This window comes from Arachis stenosperma, chromosome 6 (assembly GCF_014773155.1).
Source record: "Arachis stenosperma cultivar V10309 chromosome 6, arast.V10309.gnm1.PFL2, whole genome shotgun sequence".
Classification (NCBI taxonomy): Eukaryota; Viridiplantae; Streptophyta; class Magnoliopsida; order Fabales; family Fabaceae; genus Arachis; species Arachis stenosperma.
Window position 1 is genome coordinate 95955394 of NC_080382.1, and position 7255 is coordinate 95962648.

At 40.0% G+C, this 7255-nt stretch overlaps 1 non-coding gene across 1 annotated transcript; it reads left to right on the forward strand.

The window, feature by feature from the left end:
- Positions 1-1838: 1838 nt before the first annotated feature.
- Positions 1839-1946, forward strand: LOC130938076 (small nucleolar RNA R71). The gene has a single exon (XR_009069257.1). It is a non-coding gene; the product is annotated as a small nucleolar RNA R71 (small nucleolar RNA).
- Positions 1947-7255: the final 5309 nt, after the last annotated feature.

A 7255-nucleotide genomic window follows, 5' to 3' on the forward strand; every position in this document is an offset into this window, starting at 1 on the left:
TTTCATTGTTTTTGTGTGACTTCTTATGATCATCAACCTACAGAAAAGATAAAATAACAAAAGAGAATAGTTAACTATAAAACATTGGGTTACCTCCCAACAAGCGCTTCTTTAATGTCATTAGCTTGACAGAGGACTCTCCTGGAGCCTCAGAAATACTCAGAACCGTGTTGGAACCTCCCAACACCAAACTTAGAGTTTGAATGTGGGGGTTCAACACCAAACTTAGAGTTTGGTTGTGGCCTCCCAACACCAAACTTAGAGTTTGATTGTGGGGGCTCTGCTTGGCTCTGTTTTGAGAGAAGCTCTTCATGCTTTCTCTCCATGATGATAGAGGGATGTCCTTGGGCCTGAAACACCAAGGATTCTTCATTCACTTGAATGATCAACTCTCCTCTATCAACATCAATCACAGCCTTTGCTGTGGCTAGGAAGGGTCTGCCAAGGATGATGGATTCATCCATGCACTCCCCAGTCTCTAGGACTACGAAATCAGTAGGGATGTAATGGTCTTCAACTTTTACCAGAACATCCTCCACAAGTCCATAGGCTTGTTTTCTTGAGTTGTCTACCATCTCTAGTGAGATTTTTGCAGCTTGCACCTCAAGGATCCCTAATTTCTCCATTACAGAGAGGGGCATGAGGTTTACACTTGACCCTAAGTCACACAAGGCCTTCTTGAAGGTTATGGTGCCTATGGTGCAAGGTATAGAAAACTTCCCAGGATCTTGCCTCTTTTGAGGTAGTTTCTGCCTAGACAAGTCGTCCAGTTCTTTGGTGAGCAAGGGAAGTTCATCTTCCCAAGTCTCATTTCCAAATAACTTGTCATTTAGCTTCATGATTGCTCCAAGGTATTTAGCAACTTGCTCTTCAGTGACATACTCATCCTCTTCAGAGGAAGAATACTCATCAGAGCTCATGAAAGGCAGAAGTAAGTCCAATGGAATCTCTATGGTCTCATTTTGAGCCTCAGATTCCCATGGTTCCTCATTGGGGAACTCAGAGGAGATTGGTGCACGCCCATTGGGGTCTTCCTCAGTGGCGTCCACCTCCTCTCTTTCCTCTCCATATTCGGCCATGTTTATGGCTTTGCACTCTCCTTTTGGATTTTCTTCTGTGTTGCTTGGGAGAGTACTAGGAGGGAGTTCGGTAATTTTCTTGCTCAGCTGACCCACTTGTCCTTCCAAATTTCTGATGGAGGACCTTGTTTCATTCATGAAACTTTGAGTGGTTTTGATTAGATCAGAGACCATTGTTGCCAAGTCAGAGGTATTCTGCTTAGAACTCTCTGTCTGTTGCTGAGAAGATGATGGAAAAGGCTTGCCATTGCTAAACCTGTTTCTTCCATTATTGTTGTTATTGAAACCTTGTTGAGGTCTCTCTTGATTCTTCCATGAGAAATTTGGGTGATTTCTCCATGAAGAATTGTAGGTGTTTCCATAGGGCTCTCCTAGGTAATTCACCTCTTCCATTGAAGGGTTCTCAGGATCATAAGCTTCTTCCTCAGATGAAGCTTCCTTAGTACTGCCAGGTGCGTTTTGCATTCCAGACAGACTTTGAGAAATCAAATTGACTTGTTGAGTCAATATCTTGTTCTGAGCCAGTATGGCATTCAGAGCATCAATCTCAAGAATTCCTTTCTTCTGATTTGTCCCATTGTTCACAGGATTCCTTTCAGAAGTGTACATGAATTGGTTATTTGCAACCATTTCAATTAGTTCTTGAGCCTCTGTAGGCGTCTTCTTCAGATGAAGAGATCCTCCAGCAGAGCTATCCAAAGACATCTTGGATAGTTCAGAGAGACCATCATAGAAAATACCTATGATGCTCCATTTAGAAAGCATGTCTGAGGGACATTTTCTGATTAATTGTTTGTATCTTTCCCAAGCTTCATAGAGGGATTCTTCATCCTTCTGTCTGAAGGTTTGGACTTCCACTCTAAGCTTGCTCAATTTTTGAGGTGGAAAGAACTTTGCCAAGAAGGCATTGACTAGCTTTTCCCAAGAGTCCAGGCTTTCTTTAGGTTGAGAATCCAACCATATTCTAGCTCTGTCTCTTACAGCAAAAGGGAATAGCATCAGTCTGTAGACCTCAGGGTTAACCCCATTAGTCTTGACTGTGTCACAGATTTGCAAGAATTCAGCTAGGAACTGATGAGGATCTTCCATTGGAAGTCCATGGAACTTGCAATTCTGTTGCATTAGAGAAACTAATTGAGGCTTAAGCTCAAAGTTGTTTGCTCCAATGGCAGGGATAGAGATGCTTCTCCCATAGAAATCAGGAGTAGGTGCAGTAAAGTCACCCAGCACCTTCCTTACATTGTTGGCATTGTTGTTGTTTTCGGCTGCCATGTGTTCTTCTTCTTTGAAGAATTCGGTCAGGTCCTTTAAAGAGAGTTGTGCTTTAGCTTCTCTTAGCTTTCTCTTCAAGGTCCTTTCAGGTTCAGGATCAGCCTCAACAAGAATGCCTTTGTCTTTGCTCCTGCTCATAAGAAAGAGAAGAGAACAAGAAAATATGGAATCCTCTATGTCACAGTATAGAGATTCCTTAAGGTGTCAGAGGAAAAGAAAAATGGAAGACAGAGGTAGAAAATTCGAACTTATCAAAAAAGATGGAGTTCGAATTTTGCATTAAGGGATAGTGTTAGTCCATAAACAGAAGGATGTGAGAAGAAGGGAAGTAAATTTTCGAAAATTAAGTAAAAGATTTTGAAAATTTTTGAAAAACACTAATTGATTTTCGAAAATAAGAGTGGGAAAGAAATCAAGTGATTTTTGAAAAAGATTTTGAAATTAGAAGTTAAAAAGATTTGATTGAAAACTATTTTGAAAAAGATGTGATTAAGAAGATATGCTTGGTTAAAAAAAAATGTGATTGAGAAAATATGATTTGAAAACAATTTTAAAAGATATGATTTGAAAACAATTTGAAAAGATATGATTTTAAAAAATAATGACTTGCCTAACAAGAAAAGATATGATTCAGACATAAAACCTTTCTCAACAGAAAAGGCAAAAAATGTTCAATCAAATCATTAATTGTTAGTAAGTATCCTTGAAAAAGGAAAGAAATTGATTTTGAAAACATTTGATTGAAAAGATATGATTTGAAAAAGATTTGATTTTGAAAAACTTTGAAAACATGAAAAAATTGATTTTGAAAACAAAATCTTCCCCCTAGCACCATCCTGGCGTTAAACGCCCAGAATGGTATACATTCTGGCGTTTAACGCCCAAAATGCTACCTCTTTGGGCGTTAAACGCCCAACCAGGTGCCCTGGCTGGCGTTTAAACGCCAGTCTGTCTTCTTCACTGGACATTTTTGAATGCTCAGCTTTTTCTGTATAATTCCTCTGCAGTATGTTCTGAATCTTCAATTCTTTGTATCATTGACTTGAAAAGACACAAATTAAAAATATTTTTGGATTTTTTAATAATCAAAATGCAACAAGAATCAAATAACAATGCATGCAAGACACCAAACTTAGCAGTTTGTGTACTACTGACACTATATGAAACACCAAGATACTCAAGTCAATAGAATTTAAAGATCAAAACAAAGAATTATATGCATGGATTCGAAAGATATAACAAAAACATGCATTTGACACCAAACTTAAGATGAGACTCTAGACTCAAGCAAGAAACATAAAATCTTTTTGGTTTTTATGATTTTGTGAATTTTTTTGTATTTTTCGAAAATTAAGTGGAAAAAGATATCAAAATTCTTAATGAGAATTCCAGGAATCAGTGCAATGCTAGTCTAAGACTCCGGTCCAGGAATTAGACATGGCTTCACAGCCAGCCAAGCCTTCAAAGAAAGCTTCGGTCCAAAACACTAGACATGACCAAAGGTCAGCCAAGCCTCAGCAGATCACTGCCCCAAAAGTAAAATTGATGAAAATCAACAAGCTCTTGTGGTGATAAGTTGAAACCTCGGTCCAATCAGATTAGACATGGCTTCTCAGCCAGCCAGATTTCAACAAATCATCATGAAACTCTAGAATTCATCTTCAAGAATTTTGAAAAAAAATACCTAATCTAAGCAACAAGATGAACCGTCAGTTGTCCAAACTAGAACAATCCCAGGCATTGTTACCAAAAGCTTGCTCAAAACTTGAACAATCCCCGGCAACGACGCCAAAAACTTGGTGCGCGAAATTGTGAACAATACTTTTCACAACTCTCATAATCCCTGGTCATGAACTCCAAAATTTGGTGGTTCAATTCCATGGCATTACACAACTTCGCACAACTAACCAGCAAGTGCACTGGGTCGTCCAAGTAATACCTTACGTGAGTAAGGGTCGATCCCACGGAGATTGTTAGCATTGAAGCAAGCTATGGTCATCTTGTAAATCTTAGTCAGGCAAACTCAAATGTATATGATGATGAATGAAAACAACATAAAAGATAAAGATAGTGATACTTATGTAATTCATTGGTAGGAACTTCAGATAAGCGTATGAAGATGCCTTCCCTTCCGTCTCTCTGCTTTCCTACTGCCTTCATCCAATCCTTCTTACTCCTTTCCATGGCAAGCTCGTGTAGGGTTTCACTGTTGTCAGCAGCTACCTCCCATCCTCTCATTGAAAACAATTGCATATGCTCTGGTCACAGCATAGCGGAATTCATCTGTCGGTTCTCAATCAGACCGGAATAGAATCCAGTGATTCTTTTGGCGTCTGTCACTAACGCCCCGCCCTCAGGAGTTTGAAGCACGTCACAGTCATTCAGTCATTGAATCCTACTCAGAATACCACAGACAAGGTTAGACCTTCCGGATTCTCATGAATGCTGCCATCAGTTCTCGCCTATACCACGAAGACTCTAATCTCACGGAATGGTTGGCTCGTTTGTCAGGCGAGCACTCGGTTGTCAGACGATCAACCATGCATCGTGCAATCAGGAATCCAAGAGATATTCACTAAGCCTCAGATGCTTGTAGAACAGGAATGGTTGTCAGTCACCTTGTTCATGAGTGAGAATGGTGATGGGCGTCAATCATCACCTTCATCAAGTTGAAGAACAAGTGATATCTTGGACAAAGAACAAGTGGAATTGAATGGAAGAACAATAGTAATTGCATTAATACTCGAGGTACAGCAGAGCTCCACACCTTAATCTATGGTGTGTAGAAACTCCACCGTTGAAAATACATAAGCATAAGGTCTAGGCATGGCCGAAAGGCCAGCCTCCCAATGATCTAAGATAGCATAAAACGGAGATAGCTACCAAAGTCTCCTAGATACAATAGTAAAAGGTCCTACTTATAGATAACTAGTAGCCTAAGGTGTACAAAGATGAGTAAATGACATAAAAATCCACTTCCGGGCCCACTTGGTGTGTGCTTGGGCTGAGCAATGAAGCATTTTCGTGTAGAGACTCTTCTTGGAGTTAAACGCCAGCTTTAGTGCCAGTTTGGGCGTTTAACTCCCAATTAGGTGCCAGTTCCGGCGTTTAACGCTGGAATTCCTTGAGGTGACTTTGAACGCCGGTTTGGGCCATCAAATCTTGGGCAAAGTATGGACTATTATATATTTCTGGAAAGCTCAGGATGTCTACTTTCCAACGCCGATGAGAGCGCGCCAATTGGGCTTCTGTAGCTCCAGAAAATCCACTTTGAGTGCAGGGAGGTCAGAATCCAACAGCATCTGCAGTCCTTTTCAGTCTCTGAATCAGATTTTTGCTCAGGTCCCTCAATTTCAGCCAGAAAATACCTGAAATCACAGAAAAACACACAAACTCATAGTGAAGTCCAGAAAAGTGAATTTTAACTAAAAACTAATGAAAATATACTAAAAACTAACTAGATCATACTAAAAACATATTAAAAACAATGCCAAAAAGCATACAAATTATCCGCTCATCAGGAGGTGTGTGAGCCTTCAATCCTTGCCTTTGTTCTTAAGATGGTTGCTCTATTACTTGCTTCCCTTTCCTTGAATTTTGTGGCTGGTCATCCTTCTTTTTAAGCTTCTCTGGTTCCTTCTTGTTTAGCACAGCTTCTTCCTTGTTGCTGGCCTCATCTTTCTCAGCTGGCCTCTTGTCATTCTCCATAGGCTTCTTGTTGGCTTCTTTGTTATTCACCAAGGTCCTTCCACTCCTTAATTAAATAGCTTTGCATTCTTCTTTGGGATTCGAAATGGTATCACTTGGGAGTGAACTTGTTGGCCTTTCAATCACTGCTTGCTTGGATAAATGACCAATTTGCCTCTCTAAATTTTTTATTGAGGCTTTATGGTTCTTGCTGGTTAGCTCTTGATGCTTCATCATCATTTCCATCATTATCTCCAAGTTGGAGATTCTTTGGGAGTCATGAGGTGGTTGTGGTTGATTATGGGATGTTGAGGATTGGTGAAAAGTGTTTTGGTTAGTTGATGGATTATTGGGTGGATAGAAGGTTGAATTGGGGTGGTTGTTTTGTGGTTTTTTGTACTGGTTTTGGTTAATTTATTGATGGCTTTGGTGGTTTGTGTTTCTTGAGTTATTTTGGTTTGAATTTCTTTGCCATGGCTGCTGGTTTGATTCTGGTTGTCTCCCCACCTCAAGTTTGAATGGTTCCTCTAGGAAGAGTTGTAAGTATCTCCATGAAAGTTATTTGATCCAGAACCTTGGTTGTGCACATACGAAACTTGTTCCTGCTGCTGATTCTCTTGGTTTTCTTCATTTTGTCCCCATGTGGGTGATGGTTGACTTGTATTCACTGTTGTAACTTGGAGGCCATCAATCCTCTTGGCCATCATCTCCATTTGCTGTTGGATTTGTTGGTGCATCACCTTGTTTTGGGCTAAAATGGTGTCCACTCCTTCAAGCTCCAATACACCTTTTCTTTGGGCAGGTTGACGTTGCCTCTGATGACCATAGAAGTATTGATTGTTTGTTACAGTGTCAATGAGATTTTGAGCCTCCTCAGCTATTTTCATGAGTTATAGTGACCCTCCTACTGAGTAGTCAAGTGCCTCTTGAGCTCTCAATGTCAGTCCTTCATAGAAGTTTTGAAGTTTATCCTATTCATTGAACATATCTGGTGGGCACTTCTTGAGTAAAGCTTTGTATCTTTCCCATGCATCATACAATGACTCTCCATCCATCTGAGTGAATGTTTGGACCTCTGTTTTGAGTCTGATAATCCTTTGGGGAGGATAGAACTTGGATAAGAACTTGTTCACTAGATCTTCCCAATTGTTGATGCTTTCTCTTGGAAATGTCTCTAACCATTGAGTAGCTTTGTCTCTGAGGGAAAATGGAAATAG